This window comes from Vombatus ursinus, unplaced genomic scaffold (assembly GCF_900497805.2).
Source record: "Vombatus ursinus unplaced genomic scaffold, bare-nosed wombat genome assembly UNPS02014778.1, whole genome shotgun sequence".
Lineage (NCBI taxonomy): Eukaryota > Metazoa > Chordata > Mammalia > Diprotodontia > Vombatidae > Vombatus > Vombatus ursinus.
This window is the reverse complement of record NW_020954556.1, coordinates 27,209,226-27,236,898: the sequence shown is the minus strand read 5'-3', so window position 1 is coordinate 27,236,898 and position 27,673 is coordinate 27,209,226. Positions and strand designations below refer to the sequence as shown.

The 27,673-nt window shown below is 38.8% G+C and overlaps 1 protein-coding gene across 1 annotated transcript in view; it reads right to left on the bottom strand.

Annotated features, from left to right (window-relative positions):
• Positions 1-27,517, bottom strand: part of WDPCP (WD repeat containing planar cell polarity effector) — a 361,203-nt gene extending 333,686 nt beyond the window's left edge. The window contains exon 1 of the mRNA XM_027865293.1: positions 27,135-27,517. The gene's annotated coding sequence lies outside the window, so the exon portion shown is untranslated. The remainder of the gene's footprint in view (positions 1-27,134) is intronic.
• Between the last annotated feature and the right edge of the window lie 156 nt (positions 27,518-27,673).

Sequence of the window (27,673 nt, the reverse complement as noted above, 5' to 3'; positions counted from 1 at the left end):
GGTCCTCTTCCAGAATGAAGAACAAACCATAACCTGTGAGTAATCCCAGCTGCCCTACTGGGGACCCAACTGTCCAGTTCCAGTTGGGCAATTCAGCTTCTCCTCTCCTCTCTCTCCCCATGGGGTATCATGCCCTTACCTAAGGGTCCTCTGCCCAAAGAAAATTAAATTTTGAAGGCTGAAACCTGCATAGATATCTAGGGCTTTACTGGCTAGATTTTTTTCCTAAAGACCATGCCTTAAACCCAATTCACTCTGGCTGCCATTGCTTGGCCAACAATAGGTCCCTACTCAAGCAACACTTAATGGCTACTTTTTGGGTGGGGATGACTCAGACTGAAGGTAAATAGCAATTGTTTCTCTTTGAGCCAGAAACCCTGAAGGTCTTCTCCTCCCAGTTTGATTTTTTTTTTCAATTAAAGGGGTCATCCCTTGGCTCACTTCTTAAACAGCTCTAATCACTAAATGGGAATTGCCTCAGTTAAAGTGAGAACCTGGGAAGGACCTTAGCTTAAGAAGGCCAAGGTCTCCCACTGCACCCTGGGTCATCTCCAGTTGTCCTCATCTATATCCGGCCACTGGACCCAGATGGCTCCTGAGGAGAAAGTGAAGCTGGTGACTTTGCACAGCCCTCCCTTACTTAAATTTAATTTACTTGCAAGTCATGGCATCATCTTCCTGATGTCATGGCCCTCTTTGAGAATGAAGGACAAACCACACAATTCCAATACTACTACAAAAGTTAATTCCAATTCTACAAAAATGAGGGGAAAATAGATCCTTCCAAACTTTTTCTATAATACAAATATAGTCTTGATATCTAAACCAGGGAGATTCAAAACAGAGAAAGTAATGTACAGACCAATTATTTTAATGAACACCAACACAAAAATTTTAATTCCTTGTTCTCAGTAGAAAAGGTGAGGACTACAGGAGAAGAATGCTGGATACATTGTCAGAGGTACTATGTTAGATTATTTAGCTTAGCCATTTTTATTTGTTATAAGGGAGAGTTAAATGTGGGGACAGTGGCGGAAAAGAGCATCCTAGATTTAGGAATGACTGTGTTGTAAAACAAAAGGTTTCAATGAAACATTTTTTAAAGTAATATATTTTCATTATTCAGAGAAACAAATGTGAATACATAGATCTTCAATATCTATCTTCAATAATATGCTGAGAATTACAATGAATTGAAAGACTAAGCAAGACCACCAAAAGCCTTTGCCAGTGTCATGTAAATTATACTGTATAAAATCCAAATAAACCAAGGATCTCGTACTGATGGCAATGTTCTTCAAATATTACTTTCGGTAAATGGTTTCATACTAACTGTGTCAAAGCCTAAAATCTTATACAAATTCTCCTCAGTCAAATACACAGCATTTTTAAAAATTGGCCTTTGCACATATGATGGACAAAAAAATTATTTGATGGGCTACAAAGAGAAATCAAGAACTTTGTCTTTGGTACTTCCTGACAATATAGCTTCCTGTTCAGTTCCCACATATCAACTCTGGCAAAACCCAAGTCCACAAAAACTAATGATAAAAAATTAAATGAGAAACTACAGTAAGTGACTACTTCTATACCAAAACTGTACTAAAAGTCATCTGGAAGTCCAAAGGCAATCCAAGAAAAGCAGCCTCTCAGCCTGACCAGAGACCCCTGGGAGATTGAAAAGCTTTATGGCTAGAGGCTGCAATGGTGGAAGGATCTCCTGAGAAAGCACCAGCTTGCCCAGAGATCAGCAGCAAGAACCAGTCTAGCATAGCAGCACTCAAATCTGATCACCTCAGGTCCCTAACAATCTGTACAGGTGCCAGAGAGGGCCCTGGAGATTCAACACTCAAGAATCAAGGGTGGCCTAAGCCTGGGAGGTGGAAATAAGCACAGAAACCGAAGACCAGAAGTAGTGATGATCACTCCACCCAAAAGCACACCAAGGAGCAAAGGCCAGTTCTGGCACAAAGCCTCATTTCAAGATTCACTGACTGATTGATCTCATACACATATATCATGGATATTAGAAAGAACATAAATCTGCAATAAACTCTTATCAAGAAATATTCGATATGTAGGGTGAATGTAAAAATGTTTGCAGGTATTTCTCTATGAAAGTCTTTAAAGCATTTAAAAATCCAATCCAATAGGCATTTAACATCTTTGTAATGTTTCTGTTTACAAAAATGTACAGAAGCATAAATGGGAAACATGACTGTCATTAAGTAGAACCTTGCAATCACTGTCAACTACAGAAATTTGGCACTGTACAGAGACAGTATCATTAAAATCTTATCTTATGAACATAGTAATTCTGGAGTTTTAGAAACTGATTCACATTCTTTTGGTTCTCCTCCTACCTATCTGACTGTTCCTTCTCAGTCTTTGCTGAATTCTTACCCAGATCATGCCCTCTAACTTGTAGGTGTCCCTAAGGTTCTATCCTGGGCCACCTTCTCTTCTCTCTTGTGGCCTTATCAGCTCCCACAGATTTAATTATCATATCAGATTCTCAAATTTACCTAATGCTTCCCTAACCTCTCAAATGACCTCAATCTCACATCTCTAGTTGCCTTTCAGACAAGTCAAACTGGATGTCCAGTAGATATCTTACACTCAACATATCCAAAACTGAACTCATCATCTTTTTCCCTAAACCATCCCCCTTCTCCTGCTAACTTCTCTATTACTGTTGAGGCCAATAACATCTTCCTATTTTCTCAGGCTTGAAACCTTGGCGTCATCCTCAGCTCCTTGCCGTCTCTCACTCCCTACATGCAATCTGTTGCCAAGGCCTATCAATTTCACCTTTGCAACATCTCTCTAATATGCCCCTTTCTTACCTCTGACACTCACCACTCTGGTGCAGACCCTCATCATTTCATGCCTGGACCATTGTTATAGCCTGCTAGTGGGTCTGCCTGCCTCAATCGTCTCCCCACTCCAACGTCTCCTCCATTTAGCCACCAAAAGAATTTTCCTAAAGCGTAGGTCTAACCATGTTACTTCCCTACTCAGTAAATTCCAATGGCTCTTGATCACCTCAAGTAACAAATACAAAAATCTTTATTTGAATTCAAAGCTCTTCATAACCTAGTCCTCTTCTGCCCTTTCAATCTTCTTACACATTGTTGTTGTTGTTCAGTCATTTTCAGCTGTGTCTGACTCTTTGTGACCCCATTTGAGGTTTTCTTGCCAGAGATAGTGGAGTAGTTTGCCATTTCCTTCTCCAGCTCATTTTACAAATGAAAAACTGAAGCAAAGAGGATAGTGACTTGCCCAGAGTCACACAACTTTGTAAGTGTCTGAGGCCACATTTGAACTCAGGTCTTCCTAACTCCAGGCTCAGAACTCTACCCACTATGTGCCACCTAGCTTTGTACACATTACTCCTTGCCATGTACTCTTCCATCCAGGGACACTGGCCCCTTGCTATTTCTCCATCTCTCAACTCCAAGCAATTTCACTAATTATCTCCTATGCCTGGAATATTCTCCCTCCTCATCTCCACATACTGACATCCTTCATTTCTTTCAAGTACCAACTAAAATCCCATATTCTACCAGAAGCCTTTCCCTAACCCCTCTTAATTCTATTGCCTTCCTTCTTTTAATTATTTCCTATTTGTCCTGAATATAGCTTGTTTGTTCTCAATTCTTTTGCTCGTTGTCTCCCCTATTAGATTGTGACGTCCTTGAGGTCTTGCCTCTTTGTATCCTGAGTACTTAGTGTAATGCCTAACATATTGACTGACTACTGAGGAACTAAAGTTTGACAGATGAGTACATCAAAGAAAACAGCAGCCAGTATCAAAGATCATTATAAATCTAGAAATCTCCAAAAGAAGGAGTATGTAATTCCAAAACAACTGCAAGCAGAGAATCAAAGGAAAAAATGGATTTTCTGCAAGGACTACATAAATATCTAGAAGAAATGATGTATGAGATTTTAAAATTAAATAAAAGTTCTCAAGGAAAGAATTAGAAGGAGAATAAATAACTCGGAAGAGAAAGTAGTCTATCTCACCCAAGACATAGAAGCCCTGAAAACTAGCATAGACCAAACAGAAATTAATGACTCCATGGAACAGCAAGAAATATGAGGACAAAAATCAAAAGGCTGAAAAAAAAATAGATCTTATATCAAAAACAACTGATCTGGAAATCAGATTAAGGAAAAATAATATAAGAATAATTGGACTCCCTAAAGACCATGAATTTTTTTAAAGCCTAGACATTATATTTCAAGAAATCATAAATGAAAACCATCCAAAACAATTAGAAACAAAAGGGCAAAATAGAGATTAAAAAAAATTCCAATGATTACTTCCTAAAAGGAGAGGCAAAAATAAAAGTTTCAGGAATGTCTAAGCAAAAATCAAGAGCTTTTTGCTCCCAAAGGAAAAAAAAAATACTACAGGCATCCAGAATGAAGCAGTTCAAAAATCAAGGAGCTACAGTCGAGATCACACAAGGGCTGGCAACTTCTACTAAAAACTAGCGAATAAAAAAATTCCAAGAGGCAAAAGATATACTTAAAACCAAGAACAGTTTTCTTTTCAAAGCTGAGTATAATCCTACAGGATAAAAAAGTGAACCTTTAGTGAAATACAGGATTTTTACATATTTCTGATGAAAAGACTAGAGCTAAGTAGGAATTTTGAAATATACATGCAAGAGTCCAGAAAAAATTTAAAGGTAAATCTATTTCAGCAACTGGAAGGGTCTGAATAATGATGTAGTGCTAATATTTGGTAGGAAGAGAAGGAATGTGTCCTTTCAGAACCTCAATGTCTTCAGTGGATATTGAGGGAGTTAAATAAAAAGAATAGAAGTTCTAAGGGTGGGTTGATTCTATTCTGAGGGTTTGAAGAGAGGAAAGAGAAAGGAGGGCAAAAGGAGGAAGAGACTAGTGTAGAAAGGAGAGAAGAGGTAGAACTTGGTGTTTCACATAATTATGGTGCGTTAAAAGAGTACACAAAGATGAAGGAATGGGGGGAGTGGGTATAAGAAGAACCTTCCTCAGATGAAACAAAGGAAGGTAAAACATACACACATACAGACACACAAAAAGGGTACAATAGAAATGCCCCCAACTCAACAGGGAAACAAGCAAACAAGGAAGAGAGTCAGGGGGAGGTCCGAGAGTGAGTGGGGACAATACTGACATATACATGTAAAACTTCCTGATATAAAGGGGGGATTAAAAAGGAAATCTTAGAACTGGAGTCGAAGAAGTTGCCTTAGATAGCCTCTTAAACAAGTGGTGAATGTCTGAACAAATTGAGGCATATGAATGTAATTAGATATTACTGCACCATAAGAAAGACACAGGTAACTATTTCAGAGAATCCTGGGTAACATGAACTGATGAAGAGATGAGTGAACGGGACAGCAATTATTCTTATTCAAGGACAGCAGTACTGCAAAGAAAATATTTGGAAAGATTTAAGAACTCTGATCAATGCAATAACTAATGACACCAGAACGATCTATGATGAAGTATGTCATCCTCCTCCTGACAGAAAAGTGATGGGCACAAGGTGCAGAAAGAGAAATACATTTCTGGGAAGGGACAATGAATAGATTGCTTATTTGGCTATGCTTATGTTCATAAGAGTTTTTTCCCCTTTTTCTTGGATTTTAATGGTGGGGGTGAGAGAGAGGTTAAAAATAGTTATGTCAAATAAAAGAAGGTTATTGAAACATTTTTAAATGCATAAAAAAGATCAAAAGAAAGTTCAGAGAGAAGTACAAACAGGGCAGTTAGGAAAGTAATATGTAGAATTGATTACTTTTTTTTAAATCAAGCCGTATGAAATGAAGATTCTTGGTTCTATATAGAATTCTCTTGTGTTCTATTATGTATATGAAAATGCTTGGCATTTTTGGTGTTTAAATCCAAAATTTAAAAAAAAAAAAAGCTATGAGATCACAACAGCTGAATACAGAATTCAAAAATAAAATGGGTATACTAGTGTCTTGTGTTTCAACTATACACTGTTAAAGAATGTGATAAATTGTGTTATTTTTCTTTTTTATAATTATACAATTGTCTTAGCCTTTAAGCATACAGTTAAATCAATCAGAAATAACTATATGTTTTTACAATGAATTTTAGCTTATATTTACCCTGCTATAATATTTGAATATTCAACTTGTTCTTTTTTAAGTTCTTTGTGGTTCTCTAATTGAGTGTCAAACATTTAGTTTCAACAATAACTTGGCAAAGAAGTTTGTTATTAAAAATTCCCTAGTGATAATGCTGTTTAGTAATTTTATGTAGCGGTACTTTTTTAGATGCATAAGTCATGTTTTCATACCTATTCTTACCAAAGGAAAAAAAAAATATTTCTCCTAAATATTTGCCTGAGGCTAAATCTAGATTTCATGAAATATAATATTTTCAACTTGCATAGAATTATATACTCTTCTCATAAAGGGTTGGCCAGCCTGGGCTTGCTGTAAATTACAGTTTTATTCAAACAAAAAAAAATTTTCAACAAGTAGGAAAATCAGTTTGAAAAAGACGTCATAAGTGATGGTCATTATGATGAAACTTTAAAAATCAAACTGTATTGCTTCAAAATTGAAGATTTCAGCTTTTCTCCGGCACTTAGGGTGTGCTTATCTACATCTAAAGTTATGTTTAAAGTTGCACAAAGATTTTAAAACCCTCCTGTGTAATTCAAACATAGTATGTTGAAACATTTTTTTTTATAACACATAGAAATTCAACCCAAAAGTTCAGTGTCTGACATGAGAGGACAGAGAAGTGGGAGAGAGTTCAAGTTTATATGAGGGATAAAAGCTAAAAATGGAACTGAATAGTTTCAGGGTTTCTAGTAATGAATTAGATAAAATCTTGCCTTTTCCTCAACCTCCCCTAGTTCAACCATCTGATAAAGAAGACGCATAGGTCAAAAGGATTTATACACATCCAAGGAAAGAATGGCAGTGTGGTATAATAGAAAGAATAGTGGAATTGGACCCAGGAGACCTGGGCTTGACTTTCCCAGTGCTGGCACAGGGCCTGACATTGATTGACTTCAGACCCTTAACAGCTGTGGAACCATGCAAGTCAAGTCAACCCCTTAAAACCTCAGGTTCTTCATCTGTAAAATGGGGATAATAATTCATGGACTTTCAAAGGGTTACTCTTAAGGAAAGTGTTTTGAAAATCTTAACACATTATCAATAAGGAGCTGTTATAAGCACTCAATCAAAAACACTCAACTAAAAAGTACAAACTCGAACAAAAAACTCATAGATTATAGATAAATGCTCTGCTTCAATATTTGAAACTAATCAAATTACTCAGTTAAAAATAAATGATTTTCACAATCCTTAGCATCTCCTCTTCTAAAATTTAAAATAAATTTAGTTGAGATAAGATGAATAGTATTTTTATACAAATATCAAATATTTGGTGAGCATTTGGAGAGCAAACAGAAACAGTCCTAATCCCAATCATACACTATACTGGGAAATGTCAATGTATTTAAATGTTTTAAATTATACATGGAATATTTCACTTGAATACTGTCCTTTAAACAAGTAGTTATTTGTATTTCAGTAATATTAAACAGCAATAATTCAAAACAGGCAACAATCAACCTAAGAAATTTTCAAAAGCAAATCACACGTTGCAAAAGGTCCAAGTTTGGCTCCAGGGAAATGTTAAGCTGCAAACATTTAAGAGAACTGCAGAAATGAAAAAAAAATCAGAGGCCAATGAGTCCAAATCATACCAGAATAAGAATTTCCTCTATAACATCCCTGACAAGTAGCCAACCACCCTTTTGAAAGACTGTTAATGTGGGGGAACCCACTATCTTCTGCGGGAATTCACTTTGAAACAGTTCTAAATTGTTACTGAATTCTTCTTTATATCAAGCCTAAATGTGTCTGCCTGCATCTTCCACCCAAGTTGCAAAGTTTGCTCTCTAATGGCAAACTTAATAGTCCAACACAAATCATCCATGATAGTCTACAAGGGTGGGGAACCTGTGACCTTAAGGCCACACATGACCTTCTAGGTCCTCGGGTTTGGCCTTTTGACTGAGTCCAAGTTTTACAGAATAAATCCTTTTATAAAGGGGATTTGTTACTAGATTTGTTCTGAAAAACTTGGACTCAGACAAAAGGCTGCACTCGAGGACCTAGAAGGCCACGTGCAGCCTCAAGGCCACACGTTCTCTACCTCTGCCGACAGTCATACTCTTCTGTCCCTCCTCTTGCCCTCTATCATTCCTATTGGTCAGAACACAGAACTCAAATATATTTTATTTATTTGAGTTTGTCCCCTGCTATTTGTGTGTTTTAATGGATGAAACACTTTATACTTCTCTCTAGATAATATTGACCATAATTCAAGTTGCTTTGTATTTATGTGGACCTGGAGTGATTTTTTTTCTGTGGGTCAGTAGGATGAAAGGAAATTAAAAAAATCCGTGTCATTGTTCTAAATACATCAAGTACTCAATAAATGTTATAAGACTAATTTTTATTTGCAATTAATATTTTTGGCACATAGGTTTCATGAATGATTGACTGGAAAAGTAAATCTACTGTCAGAAAAGATACTGGGGCTGGTGACAATAGCAAAACGAAGAATAACAGATGGTGCCAACAAAATACAGAAAAGACCCAAGGGAAAGTGGCCAGATATTCTACAGAGAAGAGTACAGGGAGAAACCTGCACAGAATAACAAGGCATGAGTGGGTTGTGATTTTCACCAATGGAGGGAATGCCAATGCTGATGAGATCACAATTCCACAAAAGCTAATTTGCAGTACAGGAGTATCTCCTTTTAGAGAACAGCAATATTTAAAAGGTTTTTCACATAAGTCAAATTATTTAAATTGAATCCTATTTTAAATGAACTTAAGGAGTTGGTTATTTAAAGAAGCACTATAACCCCTAAATGTATGGGTTATTTTTTATTTTTGCTTGATCAAACCTTTTCATTCCAATGAATGAATGAGTCAATCACCAAACATTTGTTAATCATGTTTAGAATGTACCAACAATATATTCTAATATATTTTAAGTACCTGAAATATTCTTCCAGTTTATCCCAATTGTGCCCCACTTAGAGCCTTGAGATTAAGATATGCAATTTCTTTATCTAAAAACATAGTCAATAATGCCGAGGTATTCATGTTGAGGTTTAGGGGTGCTGGGACCCTGAAATAGCAACACAGGTCCTGCCTCAAATGAATTCGACCCAAGCCTTCTTTCAGCCAAAGACAAGGTTTACTAGAACACTGATAGAGGTGGGTAAGATCTTAAGGAATCTCAGCATTGGCCAGACTCTTAAGGAATCTGAGCAATTTAATGTGGGGGGGGGGGGGGGGGGGGCCAAGATGTACCTTATAAACAGAAAGACTGTGGGAAGGATCGAGGAGTGGCCAGTAGACTGAGGTGACTGGGAGGTAACAGAGAAGGACCTGTGAATGCCAGGGACCCGGACCACATGGCCAAGGGAGAATGAGGTCTAGATAGAATCAAGAGTGGAAAGTAGCCAGGGCAATGCGGAAGAAACAACGGAAGGTCTGGGCTGGGTTAGAGGTAACAGAATTGGGAGATTAGTCTGAGTCACAATGAAAGGTCAGTTGGGATGGGTCGTGCCTCTGGAGAACACCAGAAACTTGATCATGTGGCAAAGTTCAAGGAAGTTGGGAGGGAGGGAGTTCCCTGTCATTCACACCTCACATCAGACAGTGCTGCATTGTTTAATTATTCAATCAACAAGTATTTATCAAGTACCTGGGTACTAGGTGAAATACCCCATACCTTAGGGGCAGGTAGGTAGCGCAGTGGACAGAACACCAGCCCTGAAGTCAGGAGGACCTGAGTTCAAATCCAGCCTCAGACCAAACACTTGCCACTTACTAACTGTGTGACCCTGGGCAAGTCATTTAACCCCAATTGCAAAAAAAAAAAAATCAACTCTGAGTTTCTTTGTCATGCCTGTTATATTGGCAAAGCTGACCAAAAAGAAAGTGACAAATTTTGGTGGGCTGGGGGAAAATAGGCTCATTAACACAATGTTGACAGGATTATAAATTGGAGAATAATTCGGAACTCTGAACAAAAAGTTACTAAACTGTGCATATCCTTTGACCTTTCAATACCATTATTAAGACCTATTCCCCAAAGAGATCAAAGAAGGAGGGAAAAGATCCATATGTTAAAAAAAAAAAGTCCATCAATTGGGCAAGAACAAATTATGGTGTATGAATGGAATGGAATACTATTATATCTTAGGAAATGATGAAAAGGAATGATTTCAGAGACACCTAGTGAGATTTGTATGAACTGATTATGAGGAAAGTAAGCAGAAACAAAAGAACAATTTATACAAAACCAACAACATTGTGAAGACAACTTTGATAGACTTAGAACTTCTGATCAATGTCAACCTTGATTCCAGAGATCCAATAATGAAGTACCCTACCCACTTCCTAACGGACTCAGGGTGCAGAACAAGAAATTTGGTTTTGGACATGACAGTGAGAATTTTTGTTTGAATATGCATATTCCAAGCATTTTGTTTTTCTTTTCTTTTTTTTTTTTCATTGGGGCTGGGGCAGGTGGAAGGGAAATAAAAGAAATGCTTACATTTGAAAAAAGTAAAATAAAAAGCTTTTATTAAAAAGTGATTTCTATATGTAAAGAACTGTCTTAAGCAATGGAACCATAAACAGAAAAGTATGTTATAACTGCATCTTGTTCTGGCTCCCCTAGCTACCACCCCCTCTTCTAGTTAGTACAGTAAGTTTATAAAGTTGCCAGTATAATACAGCAATAGAAGGAAATAAGATTGCAAAGGGGACCCTGTAAGTCAGGTAGGAACCATCCCAAAGATCAAAGTGTAACTTATAAATTGTATCATATAGTAACCAAAATTCACATCCTTGTGCTGAATCAGTGGAAGTCATCTTGGTGCTGCTGCCAGTATGATATGTAAATCTCAGATAAGTTCCAGACATCCGCATTAAGATCAGCAGAACACCAAAAGTTGCTGATAATTTTGAGATGATTCGGACATGTTAACATTCAAGTTTTACCGACAACTTTGAGATGATTTGGATATGTGAATTAACTAATCCCAAGGCGGCACAGATAAGAGATAGTCTGTTCCACCAAAAAAAAGTGTTGAAATGAGATCTCAAACTCCTGTCTTCCCCCACCCCAGCCCTCTTCCATTCAACCTCAAGTCGCGGCTAAGTGCTCCCAACTCTAATCCACAGTTCCACAACCTTCTCTGCCCCTCCCCCCGTCTTCTTCCACATCGCTGCCTGCCTTCCTTCACTATCCCATCCCCTCCCCATGCCACTGCCTCTGTACTCCTTTCACCACTTGTATTTTCTGTGTTGTTTGCCTACACACACATACTGTGCTTATTCAAGTATGATTGCTGACCTGTTTCCCACTGCCAGCTGTGGTCTTTCCTGGAGAATACCCAAAGACCTAGGCATGCCTGCCTCCTTTCCATAATGTCATAAATTATCAATTCAGTAAGACAGTCCCTCCTCTCAAGGAGCTCACATTCTAATTAAGAGGGGACAACACCCATAGGAGGTTTCGGCTACATATAGTCACTAGTTCTTAGAGCATAATATCAAAGCAAGTATAATAAAACCATATCCAATTCTGATTTTGAGCTATTTGACAGTGTCAAAGACTTAAGAGCATGAGAAGTAGCTTTTCTGAGTCTTCAGTACCTGTAGCTGCTGAGAAATCAGGGACTATAGAACATAAAGGGGCAGTTGCCAGGGCCAAGTCTACAGAAGTGTTGCTTCCCTGTACAGTGAGTGTAAAGCAGCAGACTGGAAGCAGGGCTATTTTGGAAGTTTATGCGTTTACCTAATCACTGATTGACAGTTGGCTGGTAACTGATGCTAGTGACTTTGGAGATGTTGGGCCCCTTTTCGACAGAGGTTATTTTCTCTAAATTATCGCTGGGGGTGGATAGGGGTTTGATAAAAGAATTGGTTGGAAGTAGGGATGGTTGCCTAGGGTGGGAAGGAAGAGTGCTGCTATTAATGGGTCTTTTCGGCACAGGATCCCCAACTATCTTCACCAGGATCTAAAGAGAGGTGGTAATTTAGCCCATGTGGCACATTCTGGCTTCCTTGGGCCACCAGACAGAGAGAGGAGGTGTGAGTAGGAAAGTCAGAGGAGCCAGGAACAGTAAAGTGTAAAGTGAAGAATCAGAAGGAAAAGAGTCACAATAACTAAAGTAATTTAAATGGAAAGAATAATAAAAACATCTAAATTGAATTATAATAACCCAGTTTAATCTAAAAGTAGTATTAGAATGCATCTCTCTTCTTTGTAAAAGTTGGGGGGACTGTGGGTGTATTGCAAATACTATTAAATTTGAATGATGTGTTGGTTAGATTTGCTGAACTGCCTTTCCTTCCCCTATCCCTTTTTAAATTTAAATTTTCAAATTTTTTTAATTATAAGACATGCCTCTCTGATTAGGAGAGGGATGTGTACTTTATAATTGTTTATTTTTTAATAGTCATTTATCAGAATTTGGGCAAAATATGAAATAAGACTGTAATATTCATATTACTTCAAACTAACATTTTACTCTCTAGAATTTCTTTTCTTTCAGGTGGGTGGAAAAAGGGTTAGAGGGAATTATCTTGATTTGATTTTACCTGACCCAAATAAACTCACAGTTCAATGAACCATATTAGTGGGTATATGTTATACTATACAATATGGCTCAGTTGTGGTGAGGATATTAAAGTGGTCACACTTCTCATTAATACTGTGGCTTTAATCTCTAATTATCCTCTTATTTTTTCTAGTCACATCTTATTTTTACATTTTAACTACCAGTAAGTGAATTAGATATTTTAACAACATCAAGTTTGTAATTTATATTTTGGAGGGTTTTCATGTGAAAATGCATGAAGGAGGTTTTAATACTTCTGATTCTTCAGCTTAATACTAAGAGGCTTTTGCGGGTAAGTTGTAGGTCAAATAATCCTATTCATGCATTTTTTATTGGCTAATTACAGAGTCATTACATCAGTTCTACAAAAGTCCTCTAGATAGTGTTACATGCTCTGTACAAGCTAGACAAAAAGGAGAAATACTTGCAGCCAGTGCCTTCCCTGACACATTTAATTCAATGAGATTTTTGTGGCAGATAACATTTTATTTCAAACATTTGAGGCTAGTCTCTTCTCTCTTCAAGCCCTCACTGGTTTTTTCCACGGACCGTTTTCTCTCAGCAGACATACTCTCTTGTATTTAAAACATATGGACAAGTATGTGATCAGATAGTTTTTGTTCTGGAGAACATTCAAGCAAATCCCTAGTTTTGTTTGTCCCATACTTCACGTGCTTCAGACCTTCAGACCACCTTTATCTTACAAGAATGATACTGAACTTTCATCCTTTCTCTAAACCTATATGAATTTATGCTCTAAAGCCCTAGCCTACCACCCAATTACTTTTTTAAAAAATTGCCTCATAACCTACAATAGATGTTTGGGAGCTTCACCTTTCCATTTATTTTAGGTATATACATGTAAATGTTCTTCAGTTTGATGGGGCAGGCCTAACCTATGCCATCTAATGAATATAAACATTTAGTCATGATATCCTCTGCAAGGGAAATGAAAAAGGAGTTCTCTTGCAAAAACACTAGGTTTGGACTCAAAAATTCTAATTTAAGTCTCAGCTGTGATACCTAATTTAGGTATGAACTTGGTCAAGTCAGTTTACTTCAGAATCAAGGTCTTCATCTGTTAAAATGAGAACAAGAAAGGGCAGCTAGGTAGCGCAGTGGATAGCGTGCTGGCCCTGGATTCAGGAGGACCTGAGTTCAAATGTGACCTCAGACACATAACACTTACTAGATGTGTGACCCTGGGCAAGTCACTTAACCCCATTGCCTAGCCAAAAAAAAAAAAAATGAGAACAAGATTTGTATTATTTACTACACCATACTTCTGCAATAAATCTCTCCTAGTCCTCCTCCATATCAGTGTCTTTCGTCTGATATTAACTCCAATTTATTCCGTATATATCTTGTTTTGTACATAGTTGTTTGCATGTTGTCTCCTCCATTAGACTGTAAGCTCTTTGAGGGCAGGCAATGGTTTTTGTTTTGTTTTGCCTTTCTTTGTATCCCTAGAGTTTTAGCCCAGTGTCTATTATATAATAGGTGCTTAATAAAAGGTTTTTTACTTGAATTATTCCTATGCTACCCAAGACCTAAAATGGGCTATTCCCATGGTAGCCAGTGTGAAAAATTATTTTTCTTAGTAATCATTATCATGGAAACTCAGAGCTTCCCCATCCCCTTTCTTTCAAAGTTCAGTCCTTCTTCAGTCTCTTTGACCAGGACTGAGTAACCGGAAAAACCCTCATTTTAATATGACCCACCTCCCAGAGTTGATTGGCAAGCCTTGGGAACACCTCCTCTTCGAGGGGCACATAAGGCTGTACCCCAAAATCCCCAAATTGTGCCAGTTCTGAACTGACTCCCTTAGGTGGGGCCCAGTTTTGGACTGAAGAAATTAAACTGTGGACACACCCCCAATTTCATTTGTCTCTTTCTTAGAGCTAACTTTCAAAATTGGGGTTTGTGGATTTTTTGGGGTTCACACTAGCAAACTAAAGGCCCCTCTGGCTAGGTTCCCATTACTACTTTTTCTGGGCAATTTTCTGTCACTGTCCAGGGTATTAAAAACAAAACAAGACAAAAAGAAAAGAAATGGATGTTTCCTTCAAAAAGAGATTCATGTACTTTATATTCTTTGGAAGTATCCCTCCCCCAACCAGATCTGTTGTTATACAATACACCTTCAAACCCCCAGCTTTGAAGCAGGTAGGTGGTACAGTTGATAGAACACTGAGCCTGGAAGTGCAGAAGACCTGAGTTCAAATTCAGCCTCAAACTCTTACTAGCTATGTAATCTTGGCAAGTCACTTCTGCTTGTCTAAGTTACTTCAACTGTAAAAGAGGGGTAATAACAGGAGCTTACCTCCCAGAGTTGTGAGGACCAAATGAGATAATATTAGTACAGTACTTTGCACAATGCCTGGCACAAAGTAAGCACTTAATTCTTATTTCCTTCCCTTTTGGGGAGTGGCATTTCTGAGGGGGTAGGGAAGGGGGTAATAATTTATCTTCTAGTTCAACTCACTTCCATCCCTACACCCAAGTAAAGCTCTTAGTTCCCTATGTCTTCGAAGAAACAGGATTCTGGTTTCTATGTACTTCAAGGGCTACCCCTTTTGACTTCAGATTAAAACTACTTTCTTCTCAATCCCCATAACCCTTGACTCAGTCAGCTGTCCATGAGCTTTGCCCACAGAATTTCCCTTTCTCATTTACCCTGTGTTGAAATCCTATTTCTATCCTTGCCTCCTAGGTTAATCCCACTGCAACACCATGCTTAAGTAGGGCAGATTCATGTCCCAAACATTTCCCTTATTTTCCTCTTACCCCTACCCCTTTACTCTGCCCCATAATCCAAAGTTATCTGTGTTGTATCATTCTCATAGGGTCGATTCTAATCTCTCCTAAGTGACAACGGATAGCAGTAATCATTATAGTAGATGACATATTAGCATAGATTTATGATATCCCTCTTAGGTAATATATATTTCATTCTTTGGGTAAAATGATTTTTATTAAGTGGGCCTGTATAATATAGGAAGGTAGCTGGTTATACTGATATTTCTACTCCTGGCAAGAGCTAATAGAATATAGCAAAATGTGTCACTGCAACTTCACTATTGAGCTTGAATCCCCAGGTGGTACCTGAATTCACTGCAAAAATTATTTTTTGCTTAAGCAAAAATCAACAGGACATTAAACCATTATGACATCTTTGGAGATATACTTCAAAAATTCTGCCTGGCTCAGCACTATTTAGGTAATCTTTAACTCAAATTGCAGAAAATATTTGAAATGCCTTTCTAACAATTTCCAACAGAGAATATTAAAGAAGCATTAAGTTTCAAATACCTGGAGCAGAATGTTAGCTAATGACACCCTGGGCATTTTAAAGCTCAAAGGATTATAGAACATTACAGTATATTATTGAGTCTGTCTTTAATTTGATCAGCAACTTTTTTTTAAAATTGATATGCTTCTAGGGAAAAAACATCCATGAGTGTTTTCTTAAAGTACAGAACAACTAAATTTAAAGTTCTTCATGTAACACTTGCAATAATCCAATTCTCCATATCATTAAACCTTTTATTGTGTTTTTCTTTTAATTAAAACTTTTCCGTGCAGGTTTTTAGGAAAGTTTCTATTGGGTTAGAAACTGAGCAGCATGCTCAGAGACATCTGTGCTTTACTGACTTCATTATAATTGTATTTTCATGTTAGATTATAAACTACATTACAAAATGACATCCACTTGAACAAGGTGAAATCCAATGAAACAAATAACACTGGCCAAAGATAGAAACTCATTCTTTCTTCATCTGAAATGAAAGATTATACTGAGAATGATAAGTAAAGCAATTTGACCTACATTAGGAAAGTGATAACACTATGAATATCTTAAAGCACTGAAAAAGGAATTCATAAGAAGAGATTAGATAAAGATATGTTCTATTGGCTTAGCAAATGACTTTAAAATAATACAGATAGGATTCTCAGAGTGAATGATTTCTATTCCTGTCATGGTAGTGTTCTCTCAGATTCCTAGTTTCTTCTGTTAAGTATTAGAACTTTAAAGCTAATATTGCAGTTGGCCAAATAAAGAAAAACTCTGTGCCTAAGCCAAAATTGAATGCATTTATTCAATCCAGACATATTCAATCCATGCATTTTGGGTCATTTAGAACAAACCATGACCCAGACATCACTGTGCTGCCTGTCACTTCTTATGGGGTTATTCAATTGTGAGGGACTGTCTGATGTTGGCAACTACCAGGTGGGCGCTGTGGCAAGATTAGGGTAAGATCTGGGTATTTTGGAAGTCGAGGCAGGGGCTGTGGTAGGCGGAGTCGTGGTGGACTGGGATGGGCTGGGTACGGAGAAGCCCTGAGGCAGTGGGCAGTGCTATGTGAGATAAGCTGGGTGCAAGGAAGTAGCCGGAGCTTGTGCTCCTGAGGCAAGGGGCGGTGCCACGTGGGAGTGGGACCGCAGAGGACTGAGTTCCCTTTGCTTAGTCCCCTCCCTATATGCAACGTCAACCCCAGACGCCTCCTTCCTGTGTCCTTCCTGACTTCCTAGGTCACGTACTCTGTCTATGCACTAATCCCAGATGCTTCCTTCCTATATCCAATCCTGGCTTCCTACGTCACTCCCTCTCCCTTGGTGTGCTAAACTCAGACAGCCCCTTCCGGTATCTGACCCTACAATCATTGGCTAGTAAGCGGGCTGGGGAGGAGGGGCTGAGTAGGTACTAAGGAACGAGCGTGGTCAGATCACACGCTCTCTCTGCTCCTGCTGCTTGGCCTTGCTGTGATGGCCTCTGAATAAAGCTCTGGTGTTGGCGCCTCCCGATGGCTCGTCTCTGTGTGTTTATCCGGTTGAGGACTGAAGACTGATGAGTGAGTATGACTCTGGCAGCCTGCTCCTTATAGGAGTGTTCGGCGCGGCCGGCATAAGGTCGGCGCAGCCGGTACATTCAATGTTTTGTGCTGTGAACAAAGACAACAGGGTATATATGTATGTGTGTATGTATGTATGTATGTATGTACATATTGTGAAAAATGATTTATTTGGTAATCTGTGTCTTGGAGACTAAGAGCTCCACCCCCCCAGGCTTCTGCTTCAAAGCTTCAGAAGGACATTGGATCTTCTTATCCTGGTCAAACCTACCCAAATCTAAATTGATTTTATCTTACTCAGGCTTAGGTGGAGACAGATAACTACTACCCAGATAGCCAGAGGCTGGGAGTGGTCTACTGGAATGATGGTGGGTTGATATGAGCCCCAAATTCCAAAAGGTATATTACCCTGTACCCCCAAATTCCAAATCAAGCCAGTTCTGAACTGGCCCCCTTAAGGGGGCCCAGTTTTGGACTGAACTCTCATGCAATGCAGGTCAAGCCAGCTTGAGAGAAATTAAACCATGGACACACACACTCTAATTTTGTTTGTCTCTTTCTTAGAATAAATTGAGGTTCACAGTATATAGATAAGTGTGTGTACATATATATTACATATATGTAGATACATACACACATGTATATGGAGAGAGAGAGAATATCGAGAATGTTTTTTTTTTCAGCAGTAAACCTTACACTACAATCTCTAGGAATATATTGTACCTAAGAGTAGAAATTGCCTATACAAACTAAAGTACACATAAGCACTAGAAAAGGTTACTAATAAGTAACTCACATCTAATTATTATTTACTATATGAAGATGAATCGCCTTTAAGTCAATGATAGGCACGTAAAATGGGTATGCATATAGCACTTCAAGGTTTTCCACGATTTTATGTACCTTTGAGCTTATATCCATTTGAGGTAATGGGTGTCAAACAGAGTATAGTGTAACTTGTGGGTTCTATTAAAAACTTCTGAGCCAGCTCTTGATTTTACAGGCTGAGTCTAGTTGAAGAAGGAAGAAAGAACACTAATCCTGGTAAGTACCCATTCGTTTTTTGCTATCATTGGGCCTGGAAAAGTGGGAACTCAGCCCTAGGCTCCATTTAGAGACTGAATTTAGAAACTTCCTTGCCCCCAAAATCTCCTGCCACCTGTGAAATATCTATCTATTCTGTTCTGCAATCTGAAAAAAAACATCTCAGTCCTCCTTAATTACTGAGCACCCAGAAACCAAGCGTTTATTTCTCAGGGATCAACCAGGAGGAGGCTTTTGAAATACCTTCGGGGTGTGTGTTAACGCCCAGCCATCTTGAGAAAAGGCAAAGGGATTAGAATTGAGTCAGGAACTTGAGGACCAGATCACTAGGTAACTTACTGACCCAAGTGTCCATCCTGACCTCCTCTGTTGCTTATATCCCCAGGAATCTGGTGTTGAGCAAGAAAACAAGCTGACTCTGCTAACCCAGTACAGACACTGGATGGTGCCAACAAATGACCCTGGAGGATGAGGCCCAAATAAATGGTATTTACCTTTCCCTATTTACCTCACCCTTTCCTTCTCCCATATACCCTGTGATTCAAAAGCAAGGCAAAAACATGTTACTCCTTCCTGTTATCTTAAAGGCCTATACAGTTCACTCCTACTTGTCCAATTCCTATGCTCTTCTGCTCTACCCTTCCATTGTACCCTCTAGAAACCCCATTCTTTTATTAACAAACTACCCTTTATCCCAGATTTTTTCCCTTCACACTCTTCTGACACTCATGAAAACCTGATTCTCTCTAAAACCAGTACAAGGAATACGTTTTCTTATACTCTCCAATTATACTGACTGCATCAGGAAAAAAAGTAGTGCCATCACACAACCATATCTCCTCATTTGAAGTTCACTATCTCTGTCCAAATCCCTGTTGGTATAATCTACCAGGATCCAGACCACTTTCCCTCCTTTCTCAAAGAGTTCAGTACCAAGTTCAGTCTTCCTTACCATACCAAATTCTGCCCTCTCACCTCAAATTCCCTTGCATTTACTTCTCTGTGCCCATGTTGTATCCCATGCAAAATGTAACCTACTTTGAGGACAACATGATTCATTTCTTTGTCTCTGCAGCAAGTCCTAGCCTATAGTAGGTGCTTAATGTTTGCTGAATAAAGTTAAATAGAATGATACAGTAATCATTGGAAATGCAAATTTACATACATAATAAAGAGGCCCAAGATAGGGAACTGACTGGTAGTTTACCATTTGTTTCTACTATTGGATGAATCTTTGCCAAAGTCTAGGGCAACTTCCTCTTTAAGGGGAAATCTAAAGTCTATTGATCACCTTTGCTAAAGTACCTATTTATTTTTTTTCTTTGAAAGTATCTAATCTGTTTGAAGAGGTTAGTTGCTCTGTGTTTGGGAAAACCCTGTTTCAACCTAAAAAGCATAGGGTTTGGAGTCAGAAGACCTGGACTAAAATCCCTACTTTGCCAATACTTCACTTGTCTGGGCCTCAAGTTCCCTTGTCTGTAAAGGGAAGAGGCTGGACTAGATGATCTCTACAATCCCTTTATTCTAAATACATAACAACTACATATTCTCCTCAAAGGAGTCTTTAAATAATCCATTCACCCTTTTTTCCTCCTGATTGACCAAGGGATCTTCCCAATTAATTAAATTTTGACTGGTCTAGTAACCTTATGATCTTTCCATTCTTTGTATGAATATCAGGTCTTAACTTTTATCTAGTGTTTGAGCTTAATAAGGAAAAACATAAAATGCTTTAAAATATAGGATTATCATTATTTCTTTCTTCATAAAGATTTAGGAGGAACAATAAATTATAAAGGGAACAATACATTTGAAAACAGAAGTACTTTATTTGAGAGTATATTTCAAAGTTTGTTGTTGTTTTGAAATTTACTTATCCAGGTCTTTAAGTCAATAGATTTTAATAGATCTAATCTCACCAGTATGGGTACTCTCTTCACTGGGACAGACTGTAATCAGTTCACAGCTGTTCAACTTATTCAACTTTTGTCCATGCCTTTCTTTAAATCTTCTCAAGAGAATCTGCCCAATACGCTAAAGACCTTCCTCTAGGTTTTAAAAAAAATTTCACAGGTAACAATGCAGTACTTGGGCTGCCCCAATACATGAATAGCTCATTGCCCTTCACAATAAAATTTCTTTGATAATGACTTTTACACTACTTATTCGTGATTTTTAGTAATATGATATACCCTATTAATATTCACAATGTGTCTCTCTATTACTTTTTGGGCCAATAATGATTCTTCAGAGATTGGAGTATTTGTTCCATGACTCTACACCAGGAATTTTAAAGGCTTCTGTGATAGCACCACTATCTCCCAGGGTTCCCCCTTTTCCCTACATGGATTGGGCTAATTCTGCCCTGAAAGGTAAGACAAAACTATCCCCTGGATTTCATTGACTCAGGGGGCTAAGCCTGAAGCTGTGCCTCCCTCACATTTCCTAGTGGTCTCTGGATATACTGACATGGTTTCCTGGTCACCTAAAGGCATAGAAATACCCACCCATGTGACTTAGCAGATGTCCCAAGGCCAAGTAAGTTACCATATCCTGTCATTCTAACCAACCAGATTCCCATATGGAGGTGAACGTGGCCTGAGTCTACCCAACTAAGTGCTACAGTAACCTTACTAAATATCCTTTCTATGCAATGGCTAAGAAAATTTCCTTTTGCTAACTGCTGAATGACCTATAAGTGTCTCTCATTTCATCCTATCGAGAGATATAAATAAAGTAAATGAACAAGGGACAGGCCTAAGTCATGCCCATCCAAAACAGTTTCACATTAGTAAAATCAGCTGGGCCCTTGGTGCTGCTCAATAATCCTTTTATTCTACCTGGGTGTCCAGGATGATGGGGAAAACTGGAGATTAGGTGAAGGAATCAGGGGTGTTTAACATAGAGAAAAGTCGTCCTGGGGGGCTACTTGATAGCTGCCTTTAAGTATCTGAAGTAATGTCATGTGGAAGAGAACTTAAAACTTTTCTGTTTGGCTCTAGAGGACAGAACGAGGTGCCATGGACGGAAGTGTAGGGAACCAGATTTAGGCTTAATATAAGAAAACAATCTCCCAGAATGAAATGGACTGCTTCAGAAAGGAGTGGGTTACCTCTCATGGAAGGTCTTCATGAAAACACTGAACAACCACTTGTAAGGATGCTGAAGAGGAGACCCCTGTTTGGGATGGTTCAGACTGGATGATCCCACTGGGATCCCTTCCAACTAGAGAATCTTCGATTTTCCCTCTTCATTTTCTATAATGAATATTCAAAATCTTTTCTTTCCTCTAGACCCACACCCTACTCTCCACCCTGCACTTATAACAAATGATATGACTGATACTGAGGTCATTTGAAGTGAACTCCATCATCTACAATCCTCAAATTTCTCAGCACTCCCACCTACTGTCTCTTCCTTCCTTTTTGGCCAAAGACCAAATATTCCTGTTCCTTACTGAGGATAACCTCTCTGACTACAAATTCTTTCCCTCCCTTCTTGAATCTTACTCTAGCAGTCATCTCCTCTCTCAAGTATACTAAATCAGTTTCTTTCCACCTGCTCCTTCCTATTTGCTCACACCCATTCTCATGTCTCCTAATTTGTACATAAAAAAAAAAGCCTTCTCATGAACCTTCTACTCAATTCAGCTCCCTTCCCATTTTTCTCATATACTTCACTATTGAATCTCATGGAAAAGTGTTGATTCAGAGGACTAATGGTAGATCATGCTTTCTGCTGTTTTGTGAAGAGGGGTACACTATAGGTATAGGACGAGGTGTAGATTTTCAGACAGGGATAATTTGTTGATTTGATTTGCTTGACTGTCTTCATTTGTTTCAACAGAAGACTGTATTTGGGGTGGAGGAGGAAGTCACTGAGAAGTGATAGGAATATAAACAAAAGAGCAGCAATTAAAACATTTAAAAAGAAAGAAAAGTATCAATAACTTTTGATGTCTCCACTTTCTTACTACCCATTCTCCACAACTGCAATCTGCCTCCCATACCACCACCACCACCACCACCCCAACTTTCTACCAAAACTGTTCTCCCCAGGGTCTCTGGTGATCTCATTGATAAATCTAATGTCCTTTTTTCGATCCTGCAGCTTGTGCCATTTGTGTAGAAAAACAACTTTGAATGTCAATGCAATGACTAATCACAATTTCAGAGAACAAATGCTACCTCCATCTCCTGAAAGAAAGGTGATGGACTCAAAGTGCAGAATGAGGCATACGTCTTTGGGCACAGTCAACGTAGCCTAACTCCAGGGGTACATCCACCAGCAAAGAAGCAGTCAGAAAGTGAATAACAGAGGAATATAAGGGATAACAGTTATAATACAAAATACTTCAAGAGAAAGAAAACTCAATAAAAACTCAGGACACAAGCGGATAAATCAGCACTGAGGATTGTAAAACTAGAAGGAAGGATGAATGCCAAACCTTCAAAGAGATAACAAAACTCTACTAACAAATATTACAACGCCTGATAAAACAGAGAATCTTGTGGAATCCCAAAAGAGCATAGAGCAACAAGAAATTCCGAAATAGTTCAAAAGATAAGTGAAATCTGAAAGAAAATAAATTAGGAAAGAATATATGTCACATTTCATAGCTGCTAATGAAGAAATACAAAAAAAACTAAATTAACAAAATGTGGGAAATTAATCCACTGTAAAGAGTTTCTTTGAAAAAGTGAGAGGTTAGCATATTTGGACATAAAAATACTGAAGTAGAAGAAAATCTGGCAGAGAAGAAGCAAAATACAATAAGGTTAAAAGAATACATGATCTCTACAAAAGCCAGTGCTACTGGCTTCAAATACAAGATGCACAAAGAGAGCCCAAGGATCATAGGTTTCCCAGAAGAACATGACAAATCAAAAAATTTGAACATCATAATGCAAGAAAGAACACAAGAAAACAAAGCCAATAAAAAGAATCCACAGATGCCTGGAAGGGAGGATGGGACTAAGTTTCAACTTTCAAGACACATAGTGGTTAAATTTAACAATTCCAGTAACAAACAATAAATTCTTAAAGACCTTGAAATTCAAGAAAGACCCTGAATTATAAAAGGAAGGAAATTTTAGTAACACAAGATTATTTTATACACATAAAACTGCAGAAGTGAATGGAATATTATATCCTGAAAAGCAAAGAAGCTCAAGCTACAACCCAAAATTATACCCTGCAAAGCTGAACAGATGAACCAGGTTGTTCAAAAAACAGAGAGGTATTCCAGGCATTCCTGGAAAAAAAAAGCCCAGACATGAACACAATATTCAACTTGCAAATACCCCAAAAACAGAGCCGTAAGAAAGATAAATAAGTACAATTACCAAGGAAAGAATAATAAAAAATAATTATTCCATGTTTAAAAATTTTTCTAAAGGATCAAGAGATAAAAAAGACATAAGATGATAAAGATATAAGTGGAATTTAAAGAAAGAAATGAAATGAAGGTAGAAGAGCACAACTGAAGTACTATGGACTTCATGTACTTCAAGTATTTTAAGTACTAGGACACCCTGACAGGTAAATCAAGGTATTTTGTTGGAATCCCATAGTAGAAAGATGTGGTCAATCAATAAGTATTTATCAAGCACCTACTATGTGCCAAGCACTGTGTAGGGACACGAAGAAAGGGAAAAGATAGTCCCTGATCCCAAGAAACTCACAGTCTAAGGGAGAGATCATAAAACTATCTTTAAACAAGATATATACAGGAGTAATTGGATATGATCAATAGAAGGAAGGCACTAGCATCAAAGGAGATCAGGAAAGGTTTCTCCTAGAAGACGAGATTTTAGTTGGGACTTGAAGGAAGCCAGGAGGCAGAGAGAAGAGAGAGTATTCAAGGAATGAAAAACAGTCAGTGAAAATGCCCAGAGTCTAGAGATGGAATGTCTTGTTTGTAGAATAGCAAGGAGGCTAAAATAACTGGATCTTAGAATGTTGTGGGAGAAGGAGGGGAGGAAGGTATAAGAAAGACTAGAAAGGTGGGGAGGGTGCAGGTTATGAGGAGCTTTGCATGCCCAATACAGGATTTTATATTTGATCTTAGAGGTGATGGGGAGCCACTGGAGTTTATAGAGTATGGGAGTAGAAAAAAAGACCAAGGACAGAGCCCAGTGGGACACTGATTGTTGGCGAGCATAACCTGGATGAAGGAAACTGAAAAGAAGCAGTAAGATAAATAGGAGAGGAAGCAGGATAGGGCAGTATCATGAAAACCTAGACATAAGAGAGTATCAAGGAGATGATCAACTGTCAAAGCCTACAAAGTCAAGAAGAATGAACATTTTTGAAGATCTTTAGTAACTTTGGAGGGAGGAATTTCAGTTGAATGATGAGGTTGGAAACCAGACTATAGAGAGTTGAGAGGAAAAGAAGTAGACACACCTACACCTATTGCACATAGCCTTCTCAAAGAGTTAACTCACAAAAGGAAGAAGAGATGAGGGATAATTTAGTGGGGATGGAAGCTTCAGGTGTGTTTTTTGAGGATGGGGGAGACATGAGCATGCTAGTAGGCAATAGAGAAGTAGCCAATAGACTAGGAGAGATTGAAAATGAGTAAGAGAGTGGGAATAATAGAAGGAGCAATCTGTTGGTGAAAACAAGATAGAATGGGATCACTTGCACATGTGGGCATGTAGAGGAGTCTGCATTGGCAAAGAGAAGAACTACCTCCAGGTGAAACAGGTGGGGAGGAGAAAGCACCTGGATGGTGTGAGATGAGGATTGGAGAGAAGAGGGATCTCTCTGTGAAAGGCCTCAAATTTTCAGTGAAATATGAAGCAAGGTTCTTAGTTGGAAGGGTGGGAAGAGGGTGATCCAAGGGAGGTTTCAGAAGGGATGAAAAGATTTGGAAGAGCTGCTTTGTTTTGTGGGATAGTGAGTTAATTAAGGAATTGAAGAAAGATTGCCTTGCAGCAGTGAAGGCAAAGTTGAAGGCACTACCCAGTAGATGGGGAAAGGGAAAGTAGAGGAATGAGGGGAATGGGTGATATACCCTTATCAAGTTCAAATATGAACAACAAAGAGATAATGACTCCTAAGAGGGGCTGCAGGAGAATAAGAGAGGTGACATAAGTGAGAGATATAAAGTGGATAAATGAGAGGGGAAGGTCACAACCACATGGAGAGGAGTTCTGCCTTCAACCATTTCTTTTTAAGCCTTCACGAAAAAAACCAAGTTGACCAAAAATTTTACCATTAAAATATAACTTCACAAGCCCCTGAAAGTTTCAATTGATTATTTTCTATTACCTTTTCAACATTACATATTAATATCATATGCATGCAAAAACATAATGTGGAAATGTGTGTCAAGTAAAAGGTCACCAAATAACCTAAATAGTAATAAGGAAAATAAGATTAAATCATTGTCTAAGTTAACACTCAATGGAGCAAAAACTTTTAAATTATATAAAATGAGAAACAGAATACTAAACATCACATACCAGGCAAATATTTTGAGTGCTCAAAAAAGTACAGATACTTATGAGTTTAAATCCCATATTTGTTTAAATATCACTTATAAATATTTCTCATTACAATAAACTCAATCGTTTCGTTAGCAGTAGGTGAGAAAAGAAGTAATGTTCCTTTTCAATACTGTACAAAAATCACTATTAAAGGGAGAGAAATCAGCATTTACCACTTTTAGTTTCTGTTCCAGCTAAAACTGGAAAATCAGAAGATTTACAAATGTTTTAGATGATGTTAGCATTTTGTTTAATTTTGCCATATATGGAGTAGCATTTCAGAGTACTCCAATTCTTCTCCAAGGACCCTCCTGAAAGAAGTTCACATAATGTAGCTATCCCCTTGAACGGCATCACTTCTAAATAACTATTTTTTCAGGTTATGTTTAGCTAGGACTGCCTGGATCAACTAACTCGTAACTTTTACGGTTACCTCCCATTCTCTTCTCAAGAAAAGGAGACGGTCGGTCCTCTTGATTCGTTCTCCTAGGGAGAATTTAAAAAGTAGAGAAAGATCTCCTTCTCTTCTCCTGAGGAGTGTCAAGAAAGGAATCAAGAAAGACCTCCTTTTCTTCTCGAGAAGAGGGTGATGGGAACTGGAATGGGCAAGTCTGGTTTGGGGGAAGCCTAGAGTCATAGACAGTGGTGATCCTACAGGCTCACGAGAACGGTAAAGTCAATGGTGGAAGCTAGAGTGGATTGAGGCACACGTGAGGACGTGGAGGCGGGTGGGTGTGTGGGAAGAATAATTGCTAGGGAGAATAGTTTCAAAAATTTCTCCTATTTTGACACAGCCTCCAGGAAGGGCTGAGAAATGAGGATGCGCAGGGCTCTGGGGGAGGCAGCAAGATCAGTCAGTCCGTCAAACAGTGTTTATTCAAGTCGCCAAGAGCTCCCTTGCCCTCAGGGAGCTTGAAATCTCTGGGCTGGGCCAACCTCATCCAGACAGAAAAGGGAAGGAAAAAGACCAACCCCACGGAGAAGCTGATACAGAATCCGAGGCAGCCCACGAGGAGGGTCCTCGCACTTGCTTACCTGTCCCCGGAGTTGAGGGAGGTGCTGGGGCCCCGTTTCCCTGGACTTGCCTCAGAGAACCAGCTCCCGCACACTTCCTCCCCTCCTGCACACTAATCAGTTACAGGGGGCTGCACTCTTCCCCGCGTCCCCCCAACTTCCAGCCGGGAAAAGGCTCTGGAGGCGAAGGGCTTTTAGCGTCTCCTCCAATCACAGAGCTGGAAAGGGCGCAGGGGAGGGTGACGTAATTCCAGCTTCCCGCTGGTACCTAGAATCCAAGGAGCTCTCCCGCCTCCCCGTCGCTTAGCAACCAGTCAAGCCGGAACCTACCCCAACCCACCCGTAGACGTCCGCCCACTCGAATGTTTGACCGCTTGGCTCCGAACGTTGAGTTTCCGGGTTGAGCCCGCTTGGCGCAGCGGAAGCCCACACATAACCTCCAAAGAAAAAAGTGTCCTAAACGACTCGCAGGAGTAAGTGTTGCCAAGGCGGCTGTCACTCCCTCCCCTTCCTACCCACCTCCCTTCCTTCCCGCCAATCGCTGAGCGCCAATCTAGGCG